Here is a 13,122-nt window from a genome sequence, read left to right on the forward strand (position 1 = left end):
CTCAGAACAAGCGGTTAAACTGAAAATAAATACAAGAACAGGGCATCTGGAGAGGTGTTACAGCAACGTTCTGTATAGAAGTTCTGGTGTAGGATCCATACATGTCCTCTGTTGGTTCGGTTTACTAGAAGTGGTAACATTGTGTCCATGTTCTATAATTCTCCCCGGTCACATCTGCTGAGGGCATCTATCCGACACACACCGTGTACACAGGGAGTGAACCCCTCCCAGGGCCTGTAGTGTGCTGTGTACACAGCGCTCCCACACCTGTACTCTGCCCTCACTGATAGGAGGGCGGGGGAGAACACGGAACTAGCGACATCGGTCCGCGTACCCGGGGAAGCTAATTCGAAGGGACCAGCTAAGGGGCTGGAGGTTGGATTTCAGGTGGGTAAACAGGAACTACAAATCGTTTCCTCGTCAGCAGCCTTCTTTCTAGTTTGAATAGGTAGCCTCGTATACAGAGTGGAGCTCTGACTGGCAGTATTTAGCTGTGCGCCATTTCAGTGGCCCTGGCCCTGTGCTGCCATGTGTTTGGGGATGCATGCCCGTATGTGAGGAACCCATATTCCTGCTGCTGTAATCCTGGGGGTTAAACTGTATAAACAGAGCAAAAGAAATGTAGATTTTTGTGGCACAATATTATATATATAATCACACCCCCATTATGACCGATGACAGGTAAAGTGAATAACATTGATTATCTGGTGACAATGGCACAATAAAATGGGTGGGATATATTAGGCAGCAAGTGAACATGTCCCTGAAGTTGATGTTTAACCGCTTGCCCTCCAGAGGATCCCCCCCCCCCCCTTCCTGACCAGGCCACTTTTTGCATTACGGCGCTGCGTTACATTAACTGACGATTGCGCGGTTATGCAACGCTGCACACATTTTATGTCCTTTTTTCCCACGACTAGAGCTTTCTTTCTGTGATATTTGATCGCCTCTGCGGTTTTTAATTTTTGCGCTATAAAAAAAAAAGCCTGACAATTTTGAGAAAAAAAACAATATTTTTGAATTTTTGCTTTAAAACATATCCAGTAAAAAAAATGTACTTTCGTCATAAATTTGGGCCAAAATGTATTCTGCTACATGTCTTTGCTTAAAAAAAATTCCAGTACATGTAAATTAATTTGGTTTACGTGTCATAGTGTTTACACATGGCGGTAGAGATACTGGGGTTTTTCTTTTTTTACTAGTAATGGTGGCGATCAGCGACTTATAGCGGGCATTCTGACACTGGGGGGGAACTGACTTGGTGTCACTGACATCCCCAGTGACACCAATACATTGATCAGTGCTAATTAAAAGCTCTGACACTGTACTAATGGCACTGGGCAGGAAGGGGTAACGTGGGGCGATCAAAAGGTTAACTGCGTGCTCTTTTACAGTGTGCTGTGTTAGTGCATTCAATTGTAAGCACACTGCTTTGTATGGCTCCCCCCCCCCGTTGGTAATGCTCAGCGATCACCGAGTGCCGGTGAGCAATCACCGGCTGGGACCCAATGATTAACAGCCGAGGCTGTGTATAGCGGCGCAGGTAGGGCACCTGCGCACACCCCCTGCCGGGAAATGCAAAATCTCGTATATATACATGTGATTTTGCGCACCCCTGCTGCCCTGTAGCAGTATATATGATATAGGATGGCGGGTTAACAAGATAATCCCTGTTATTCACTTTACCTGTCAGTGGTTATAATGTTATGGCAGATCGGTGTGTGTCTTAAGTTGATGTGTTGAAAGCAGAAACCAATGGGCAGGCATAGGGATTTGACCTCCCAAATTGTAATTGCTGGACAGCGGGCTCAGATCAACTCCAAAACTGTAACTCTTGTGGGATGTTCACAGTCTGCAGTGGTTAGGACAGAGCAAAACTGGTCCAAGGAAGGAAAATTGGTGAACCAGTGACAGGGTCATGGGTGGCCAAGGCTCACTAATCCATGTGGGGAGTGAAGGCTGACCTGTGTAGTTCAATCCAATAGAAGACCTACTGTAGCTTGAAAAGTTAATGTTGGTTCTGTCAGAACACACATCACAGTTTGTTGTATATGGGGCTGGGAAAATGTAGCCCAGTCAGAGTGCCCATTCTGACCCGTGTCCACAGCCCAAAGCATCTATAATGGGCAAGTGAACATCACTGGACTACAGAGCAATAGATGAAGGTGGCCTGGTCTGATTCCGAATCAGGCAAAAATTCAAGAATGGTTTGAGGAGCGCAACAATTTCGAGGTGTTGACTTGACCTCAAAATTTCTCCAGATCTCAATACAATCGCATATCTGTGGGATGTACTGGAAAAACAAGTCTGATGCACAGAGGCCCCACCTTGCAACTTACAAGACTTAAGGGATCTGATAGCTCGGCATCTGATACCACAGAATACCTTCAGAGGTCTAAAGGTGTCCGTGCCTTTACAGGTTATTATGGGTGGTCATAATGTTGTGGCTGATCAGTGTATATTAATGACCGCCTGCCCGTCCGTAATGTACTGCGCACGGGCAGCCCCTGTAAGCAAAGCAACGTACCCTTATGACGCTGTCTACTTCTGGGTATCTGGTGTGTGCATGCACACCCCTCCAGACGGCACTCACTGTGATTTGCTGACAGGCTGCTGGTGTGTACAGGCAGGGCCAATGATTCATGGTTGGGACCTGCTGATCACAGCAAATTCACATATATATCACAGCCTATAGCTCTGTGTTAACAGTCAACACAGAGCTCTGTACACAGGGAAAGATCTGCTTTTAAGTTAGTGCTATTAGTAAAAGTGGCACACATTACACATAGTTAGGCACACATTTAACCCCTTGATTGCCCTAGATCTGTGGTCTCCAAACTGGCCTGCAGACCAAAAGTGGTTCTTTGCCTATAACCTGACTTTAAGGCACTATTATTCCCACTGACACCAATGATGGGACAGTATTCTTTTCACAGACACCAGCGATGAGGAATCATTTCTTCCATTGACACACAAGATATGGCACTATTTCTTTCACTGACACCAACTGTTGGGCACTATTCCTCCTCCTATTTACCACAAGCACTATGTCATTTTCTGTCTCCCACTGACATCCAAGCCTGTGGCATCGTTTACTTCCACTGAAACTGGGGCCTTTTCTACTCCCAATGGCCACAGTTTAGCCATCCCAGAGTCTGAAGGACAGTATTCTGGCCCTTTGTTTAAAAAGTTTGGAAACCTCTGCAATAATGTGAACCCCTTCTCAGCCATTGTCATTAGCACAGTGACAGTGTATAGTATTATCATTGATCACTGTATTAATGTCACTGGTTATGGCAGTAGCAGTTAGTCAGTTCCCCCAGTATCAGTGTCAGACTGCCTGCTGTACTATTGCAGTCCTGTTATAAATTGCTGATCACTGCCATTCGTAGTAAAAAAAACAAATTCCAGTATATATCCCATAGTGTGTAGGAGCTATAGCTTTCATGCAGACCAATTCATATACACTTATTGTTTTTTTTTTTTATATCAAAGACCTGCAGCAAAATACATATTGGCCACAATTTATGAAGAAATTTAAGTTCTTTTTAGTTTTTCTATTGGATTTGTTTTATAGCAGAAAGTAACAAATATTGTTTTTTGTTTTTTTCACGATTTTTTTCATTTATATCACGTAAAATAAAAAACCCAGTGGTAATCAAATACCTCCAAAATAAAGCTCTATTTGTGTGAAAAAAAAATATAAATTTTGTTTAGGTACAGCGTTGAATGACTGCGCAATAGCCAGGTAAGTAGCGCAGTGTGGTATAGCAAACAATGGCCTGGTCATGAAGGGGATAAAATCTTATGGATCTCAAATGGTTAAAATAAAAATGTATATAAACATCAATTACAGTGGCTGTACATATACAGGGGTTGGACAAATCCCAGGTGCCAGGTCACTGTGATGACTAGAAATTGTGTCCTGGTGCCTGGGATCACACACTGCCTCCGAAAGACTTCAATGCAAAGTTGCCTCCCATAGACTTCAAAATACATTGTGTGTGTATCGCACCTGTGTGTGCCACCTCATTAGGAACACATATCTAGCTAGTCATGTGAATCTTTGAGTTTGAAAATGTGTCCAGAATCGCATATGTGTGAACCAGGGAGGCTCCATTCACACCTGGGCGTTTTGGGATCATGGCAGAATCGCTTTGATCACAAAACACAGGTTCAGGTGCCATTATTTTCAGTGGCACCTAAAACGTGGTGCAGTTTTGCCATAATTGTTGGGTGGCAAACCACATCACATGAAGCTTGTCCTTGTCCCGGGCACTGACAACCCATGCTAGTCTAGAAAAACTGGCTCCTTACTTTCTTGTAGTTGGCTCCTAGATCCAAAGCAAATATGTCAATCCCTGACAAATACAATACAAACCATGGGGGTATTTTTGTGTTTCAATAGGATATTACAGCAGCAAGTTTGCTCCATACAGTAAGCTTCCCTCTGTTATCACTGTCTGGTTATCATAGTAGATCCAGCACACACCTGTTACTGTGTAGAACATGGAAATTTTGTCCTCGTGTTGGCTTTGCAGTGAGGTGGGATGACAGGATTTCATAGGTAATAATTATGCTTCATCAAGAGTTTCCTTGGAGGTGACTTCACATTATTTAAATGCGTCAGCTGTCTGTCCCAAAAAGCCCCACACCAGTGATGTGGTCAGCTACCCCCTCGCAATGACATATACAGGGGCCAAGGGTCCGACCCAAGATCATCGAAGGATAATGGCTTACTAACACATTGACAAGTGTATTGGCAGAGTGTTTTCACCCCCAAAGCTGGGTATCATTGGAGAAGCACAGAAGAAGCACTCTACCTACTGTGATCTACTGTAAACTTATCATTGGTCATCCATAAAGGATATTGGCTGATGCGTCCAGCAGTTTGAAGTAGAGCTAAAAGCAAAATGTTTTTTCCATGTTGGATAGAGTAGGGGAGGGTTGTAACCGCTGTCAGGTTTTTTTTGTTGCCAACTGTGTTCCAATGGGGAGATTTCTCACTTCCTTTCCTATAGCCAAAACAGGAAGTAAGGGAATACCTGGTTGTGACCAGAACTAGAGTCTCCGTAGAAAGATTTCCCTTCTATTCCTGTTCTGGCGACAATGCAGAATTTCACATTTTCACTGATAATGGTAAAACAGGTCATTTGGAGATGGTGAATCTTCCTAACAGGGGACACAGACAGCCATAAAAAAAAACTGACAGGTGTTCTAATCCCTCTCTACCCTATTCAGAACTAAGAAAAAAAGTTTTGTTTTTAGCTATATGTTAAGTCACCAGCAATGTTCAATATGAAGAAACCAATCACAGCAGGTCCTCCAGTGCTGCTCAGATGCCGGCACACTAGTCACTCACCCCCTCTCCCCCAACCCCAGCCTCAAATCTTTATCTATTAACAGAACTTTTGTGAAGTTTTTAAAGCTGTAAAGGAATTGAACGTCTGCTGTGTCCCTGGTCAGGGAAATTTCCCGTCACTGGGATAGGAAATGATGGGGAAACTAAAATGTGTGATCACAGAGGAATTAAGATAAATGTTTCAATAGAAACAAGTTCCAGTGTCTGACAGGATTTACCAGAGAGAAATTTCCTCTCACTCGTTGTGTGTTCAAGACAGGACGTTAAAGACAAAACTCTATTCAAGACAAAAAAGAAAAAAGTTGGCTTCACATATACTTCAAAGCCTAACTTCTGGCCCTAAAAAACAATCATTGCAATATACACTATATTGCCAAATGTATTGTGACACCCCTCTAAATCATTGGATTCAGGTGTTCCAATCACCTCCATGGCCACAGGTGTATAACATCAAGCACCTAGGCATGCAGACTGCTTCTACAAACGTTTGTGAAAGAATGGGTCACTCTCAGGAGCTCTGTGAATTCTAGCTTGGTAGCGTGATAGGTTGCCACCTGTGCAATAAGTCCATCCGTGAAATTTCTTTGCTACTAAATGATCCACGGTCAGCTGTTAGTGGTATTACAACAAAGTGGAAGAAACTGGGAACAACAGCAACTCAAATTATAAAAAGTAAAAAACAGGAAATTTGTAAGAGACTTAGAGGATTTTGCAAATGATAGAGTGTACTCCTTGACACAAAAGAGTGTAGCCTCCTCTAAGACATCTATGAGGCCAGAATCGGATACATCTAGGGACTCAGGAAGTGATGATAGCACTAAAAGAGTGATTCAAGTGATAGTAGAAGTGAATATAAATACATCTCTAGGAGGGGACAAGGTAGAAGAGGTTTTTCGAGACCACCTAGAGGAAATCAAGGGAATTTTTTAGCTTATCCCACCCAGCAATTGAGAAATTGGGAGGAGCGGGGGTACACAGGCACAAAGAGTGGGAAGAAATGCTAGGCCCCCTGACATGACCACCACCCAAGAAAGTGATTTGCAAATATTCAGTCTGTCTAAGATGTCATTAACAACTGACCATTTAACATTATTAAGGAGGGGACTGTCCTTTGTACCTACACAGAACTTTAACTTCTTTGGGTCAAATATATAAACTTGTTTGCCAGGAAATTGGTATTGAAGAAAGAATACAAGGATAAACCATCTAATACCTCAGTTGGATTAACATCTAGAGATATGGAAGCCCTAAGTTTGTTGGAATCATTACAAGCTGTAAACAATAGTGGGGATACTGAAATACGGAGTCTGTTTCCACATTCAAATCAAGGAATAACTATACCCCGCCAATTATTTGTTAAATTGGTTGAAAGAGACTTGAATGACCTATGGGTAAGAAGGCAGAGGAAGAATAATTCATATAATATGACATGGAAATAATGGTGATAAATAGTAAGCGCTCATAAATAATGCAAGCAGCTGAACATATAGGAAAACACATAAAAAGTCCCAAAATACATAAACAGAAGAAATGCAGCGCTCTTAAAAATGATATTAGAAATAATAATAGACACAGTCCAGTAAAACAACAGTGTTCCTTGTTTCCCAGTGTAAATGGTAGAATTTTGCACTAACCAGAACGCGCATGGGTAATGCGCATATGTGTATATATCCTGAAGATCCTTTCTCCACTGAAGGCTGGTCAGGTATATGGCTTGGAAGAATGAAGATCCTGCGCCCTCATGTGGTGGGAAATGATCCAGCAGGTCAGAGCAATGACGATCCAGATGAGCCTCCACAAGGAACTGGCAAGGAATCCCAAGGGCTGCAAGGATGGAAAAGCTCCTCACAGGAGACACAGGGGAGCACTCATAGTGTAGTAATTTAAAACTTTATTTGAAAGCAGCATAGGTGCAGAATACAGGAGAATAGCCAAGTATGGGCAAACACACTGACCCTATTGGATGTCAAAATGGCCGCCGGGCCTCCTCGTGGCACCGGCGGCTTGATGTCAACGGCGTCCTAGGGTCCCACCTAAAAAAATACCCATGCGCGTTCTGGTTAGTGCAAAATTCTACCATTTACACTGGGAAACAAGGAACACTGTTGTTTTACTGGACTGTGTCTATTATTATTTCTAATATCATTTTTAAGAGCGCTGCATTTCTTCTGTTTATATAATATGACATATTCTGAATGGAGGGCACTGGAAGAATTGCCTAATAATGAAGTGATAATAAAGGCAGCAGATAAAGGGGGAAATATAGAATTAATGGACAGAGCATTTTAGTTTAAAATGTGTTATGAGATATTAAGTAATGAGAACACGGGTGTGGAAATTTTTTTTAAAAAATTACTTGTCCAAGGGACTAAATCGGTGCCCCAATCTAATTGTCCAGATGAAAATTTTTTTTTTAACCAAAACTGTTTTTAAACCGGAGGTGATATTAGGAATGTTTTAAGAACAAAAGGGGTTTTATAATGACTTAAACGTTTAATATTTTTGACATTGCGCTGTTTATCTTTTCCCCTCTCTGCCTGTCTCCAGCACTGCACTCGGGGACTAGTAGGGAGCAGAGAGTTTGCAGTGTAATGAGCACTGATTGGGTGCTCATCAGAAAAAGGGTGGGTCAGGGCTTATCCTTTATCCCTTTCGCTGCCAGAGCCGTGTTTGCGTTTTTTGCACAAGATTGTTTTTAATTTTAGGGCACAAAAAAAAGCAATAAATTACCCTATTTTTTTTTGTAAAATATAAAAGATGAGGTTGCAGCGAGTAAAGAGATATCCAGCTTGTCAAACCTTAAATTTGCTTTCGCTCGTGAAATGGCGACGAACTTCAGTACCCTAAATTTTCTATAGGTGACACTTTTAAAGCCCCTTCTAGGTCATCAGTAAAGTGTTACGGAGGAGGTCTGTTGCTAGAATTATTGCTCTCATTCTGGTGTGCGCGGCAATATGTAATGTGTATCGCAATCGACTTTTTCATGTATAGGCGACCCAGCGAGTGCTTTTACGTTTGTATGTGCGTACATGTGGGGGGGAGCTCAATTTGTTTTGGGGGGGGGGGTGTTATGTGTTTGGGTGTAACAAATTTTTTACAATTTAAAAAAAAACAACTTTTTTTAAACTTAAATTTTTTTTTTCATCACAGAGGGGACAATGTTCCCTATGTGATGATTTTTTGGTGACAGGTTCTCTTTATTGAGACATCCAAGGTCTAAAGGACCCTGGATGTCTCCCCTGTGCTCCCCTGAATGTAATGCTGTGCACATTGCACCGCAATACATTCTTTCCCAGCCTCAGTTGCTGGGAATCTGTGAATGGGGACCTGGAAGTGACGTCAAACGTCACTTCCAGGTCAGGACAAGGAGGGGAGTGGACGTGTCTTTTTTCCTCCCTCCCCTCTAGCCGCTGGCGGTGAGCCAGTCCTGGGACCACAGATGGGCAAGTGGAGCCCGGGAGACAGTGGGTGGGGGGAGCTTCACACAGGGGGGTGGAGAGGCTGGCACTGTGTGGAAGCACTTGGGCGGCAGACTCCACATTGAAGGATATGCTCTTATCCCTAAGAGCATCCCTACAAACCGACATGCTCTCCTGCATCCATAGCTTTAAAAGGGAACTTCGCGAGGTGGGCGACAGAGTAGGGCAGATTGAGGACAAAATGGGAGAATACGCCACCTCTTTCTACTCTCTTGTTGATGCCCACAGTGCTCACGAAGAGGATATTCATTGGCTTAAGATGAAAATGGCTGATTTAGAGGACAGATCCCTAAGAAATAACATAAAGATATGAAGGATCCCTGAATATGTTCAGCAGGCCCAATTGTTGCATTATGTACAAGATCTATATAAATCTTTGGCTCCTTTCCTGACATCAGAAGACCTCACTATAGACAGGATCCACAGAATACCAAAACCAAACCTCTACCCCAGTCCATCCTGAGGGATGTGTTGCTTAGGGTGCACTTCTTCCAGGCCAAGGAAAAGTTATGCATGCTTTCTGCCACTCGGAGCATATACTGGAGAAATGTCCCAAGCTACAACTTCTTCCTGACCTATCACAATACACTCTCCAGAGGCGTAGGAACCCAATGAAAGTCACTAAAGCTCTGCGGAACCATAAGATCACGCACTATTGGTGCTACCCATGCTCCCTGATCATTACCCGCAACGGGGAATCTTCTACTGTTACATCCCTAGAAAGCGGACTCCAACTACTTGGAAGATGGGACATTATTCCAGAAGAAAATACTCATGCCACGAGGCTGGCTGGCCGCCATCTGATCACTTCTGATTGGCAAGTTGTATCATTCAGGAGATCTCACCCCCAACAAGGTCAACATGAGTCCTAATTGCACTTCAGGAGTCTTCTACCCTACTACTCCCCGGCTTGGACTTGGATGTCTCTACTGTCCTTTCCCCCGAAATTTTGGCAGTTTTCTGCACACAGTTCTTCAACCTCTTTTACTTCCCTAGTCCCATTTATGTTTTTTTTATTTTTTTTTATTTTCAAAGTTTCAGCTCCTATACTCTTCACTCCTTGCAGTTGGTGCTACATACTGGAAAAATGACGAAGCTGATTTCAAATATTTACTGATGTCCTTCTTTATACCCAAGCGCTCGCCACCCTTTCTTACTGACACCGGTCTCCTCTCCCATCACCTGCTCAAGATTACTACCCTACTTTACCTCGATAAAGAATGCCTCTCATTCAGCCCTGAGCTGTGCATACGCCTTTTCACTCACTCACTTTCCTCAAATGGGATTTAAGGTAGTCTCACTTAATGTCAAAGGCCTGAATCCCCCTGCAAAAAGATCCTTGATGTGGAAGGAAGCCTCCACTCTTCAGGCTGACATACTCTCCATACAAGAGACTCACTTTCATGCCTCCATGGCCCCAGATGCAGCTATAAAGCATTCCCTCACATCTGGGCTTCGGCCCCCTGCAAAAAACAGAGTAATGACGGCAGTGAAGAACTCTCTATCCTTCAGTTGCAAGGACTCCATTCTGGATCCGCAATGCAGATATATTATCTTACTTTGCGACATAAATAACCAACCCTACACCCTGGTGAATCTATATGCCCCAAACACGCATCAACTATGCTTCCTCCGAAAACTTCTTCGAAAAGTGGACAGGATTAAATATGGTCGTCTTCTTCTCTGTGGAGACTTCAACTTAACAGTGGACCCTGCTATGGACTCATCCAAGCCACCAAGGAAATCTATTCCTGCTCTTCGCCTCTTATTGCACTCTGAGGATTTGTTTGATGTTTGGCGTTGCCATCATGCATCTCAGAAGGACTTTACCTTTTTCTCTCCTAGACATGCCACATATACCCGCATAGATATGTTTTGACAGATAAATGGCTGCTTCAACAGGCCTCCTCCTCCTCTATTTCCGGCATCACACGTTCAGACCATGCAGCTATCTCTTTGCACATATTGGAGATGGAGCCCTGTCATCCGATATGCCTATGGCGATGTAACTCTAAAATTATCAATGCCCCTGCTAATATGTATCTGCTCACTCCGCATCTCTGGGACTACTTCGAAACAAACTCTGCTTCTTCTATTTAACTTCCTAATCTGGAATGCCCATAAGGCTTATATGAGAGGTATAATACTTCAACTTTGCGCTAGAGTCAGGAAACACTATAACCTCCGCTTGAACTCAACCCTTGCTACCATTCATATGCTTGAAGTGGACAATAAAGCTAACTTTGACCCGACCCGTTCCTCCACCCTTCACAAACTTAGACTTGAACTGAGAGGACTTCTGTTTGAGCAGTACGATAAGACAGCAAGAACCTTTGAAATGAAACATTACTCCAATGGCAATCGGGCCAGGAAAATCTTAGCTAACAGACTCAAGTCGCATAAGGCTAATTCTAAAATACCCCACCTCCTGCACCCTTTCACTAATCATAAAATTACTAATCCCCAGGATATTGCAAATTAATTTGCAGATTATTACAGAACTTTGTATAATCTTAAAGATTATTCACTTCCGAACCCAGTGATCAGGTCATTCTTGGCTCGGCTACAACTTCCATCCTTATCTGAGGAGCACCTTTCTATTCTGAATGCCCCTTTACCATGAATGAAATCATCGAAGTTATCAATTCTCTCCCTAATGTGAAGGATCCGGGACCCGAAGGGTTTACGAATGATTATTATAAACTCTTTAAAGCTCAATTATACAATCATACCTAAGCTCTGTCTTTCATGACGCTATGTCCCAAGGTTCCTTTCCCCCCGGAGATGCTGAGAGCCTATGTGGTAACCATTCCCAAACCGGGAAAGGAACCAACATCTCCTGCAAATTTTAGGCCTCTTTCTTTGCTTAATTCTGATGTTAAGATATATGCTAAACTGTTGATGGGACGCTTGTTCAACATCTTTCCGGATCTGATCAAACCAGATCAAACTGGTTTCACCAAGAGCAGGCAGGCTTCTGTTGCCACTAGACGCTTGATTAATCTTCACTATGCTGAAACCCATCAAGTACCTTCCCTGCTCCTCTTACTGGATGCGGAGAAGGCATTCGATCAGATACACTGGGGGTACATGACAGCAGTGCTGTCCATGTTCGGCTTCCAGGGACCCATCCTATCAGCCATTCTGGCTCTGTACTCGTGCCCAACCGCACAGGTATACACCTCTAACCTTCTCTCTAGACCATTTGATATTACAAATGGCACATGCCAGGGTTGCCCACTGTCCTCCTCGATATTTAACCTGTTGATAGAACCCCTCGCTGAGGCCATTCGCTCGGATCCCCAAATCACAGGCTTCCACATTGGCCAATCAGTTAATTCCATTAGACTCTTTGCGGATGAAATCCTCCTCCTCCTCCTCACTAATCCTCATACTTCTTTACCCCAGGAGCACCACATTTTATTTAGTTTTAGTAACATCTCTTACTAAAAGGTAAATTTCTCAAAATCATTAATTTTAGACTTGGGCACCCCTGAACCAGATAAGCATTCGCTACAAAACTTGCTCCCAAGGAGTCCCATATTTGGGTATAACCCTGACTCCTTCCACAGAACACCTTACCCCAGTTAACTTTCAGAATTTATCCAAAAAAATTTCACAAGAACTGGCTCGCCTAACTACATGTAAACTATCTTGATCTGGCTGCCTTGCATCTAAAAAAAATGCTTATTCTCCCCCAAATTCTTTATAGAACACTGTCCACTCCAGTCCCTTCCAAATAAACTCATGCTCTACACACCTCACTAAAGCCGTTCATATGGCAAGGTAAGAGAGCCTGATGCTCTCATGCCCTTTTCATTAAACAGACGAGCGTAATCAGAGATTATTACTTGGCTGCCTGCCTCAACCAACCCAAACCATGGCTGGCCATAGAGCATACCCTTGCCCCAGCCCTTGATCTCTGTTTTCCCTTAATTGCTGATGTATGGAAACCAATTCCTCTTCCCCCCCATGGGAGCCTTCCTTCTTGCGTGGAGAGAATTGCACAGATACTCTCGTTCGGGAATCTTTGACACCTCACTCCAAATCCCTCTCTTGACAGTACACTCATTCATACCGAATATAAACCTGCCTTGGTTATCATGAGGTATTAATGCCATAAATGACATAATGTCTTACGGGTTACCCCTCTCCATGGAGATCTTGAGGAAGAGGAATTATTTCTAGTATCTTAGAGTACAGCACCTAATGTTAGCCTCCCGCTCCGGAAATTCATTTACCTCAATGCTTACTACAATTTTTCCTTATCTAAACATCTAA

The 13,122-nt window shown here is 43.2% G+C and overlaps 1 protein-coding gene across 1 annotated transcript in view; it reads left to right on the top strand.

The window, feature by feature from the left end:
- Window positions 1-208: 208 nt before the first annotated feature.
- Window positions 209-13,122, top strand: part of LOC149443759 (uncharacterized) — a 62,341-nt gene continuing 49,427 nt past the window's right edge. Inside the window, exon 1 of the mRNA XM_089655283.1 lies at window positions 209-387. The gene's annotated coding sequence lies outside the window, so the exon portion shown is untranslated. The remainder of the gene's footprint in view (window positions 388-13,122) is intronic.

The sequence above is a fragment of the Staurois parvus genome, unplaced genomic scaffold, assembly GCF_062004578.1.
Source record: "Staurois parvus isolate SC_StPar_1 unplaced genomic scaffold, SC_StPar_1.0 ptg000832l, whole genome shotgun sequence".
NCBI lineage: Eukaryota > Metazoa > Chordata > Amphibia > Anura > Ranidae > Staurois > Staurois parvus.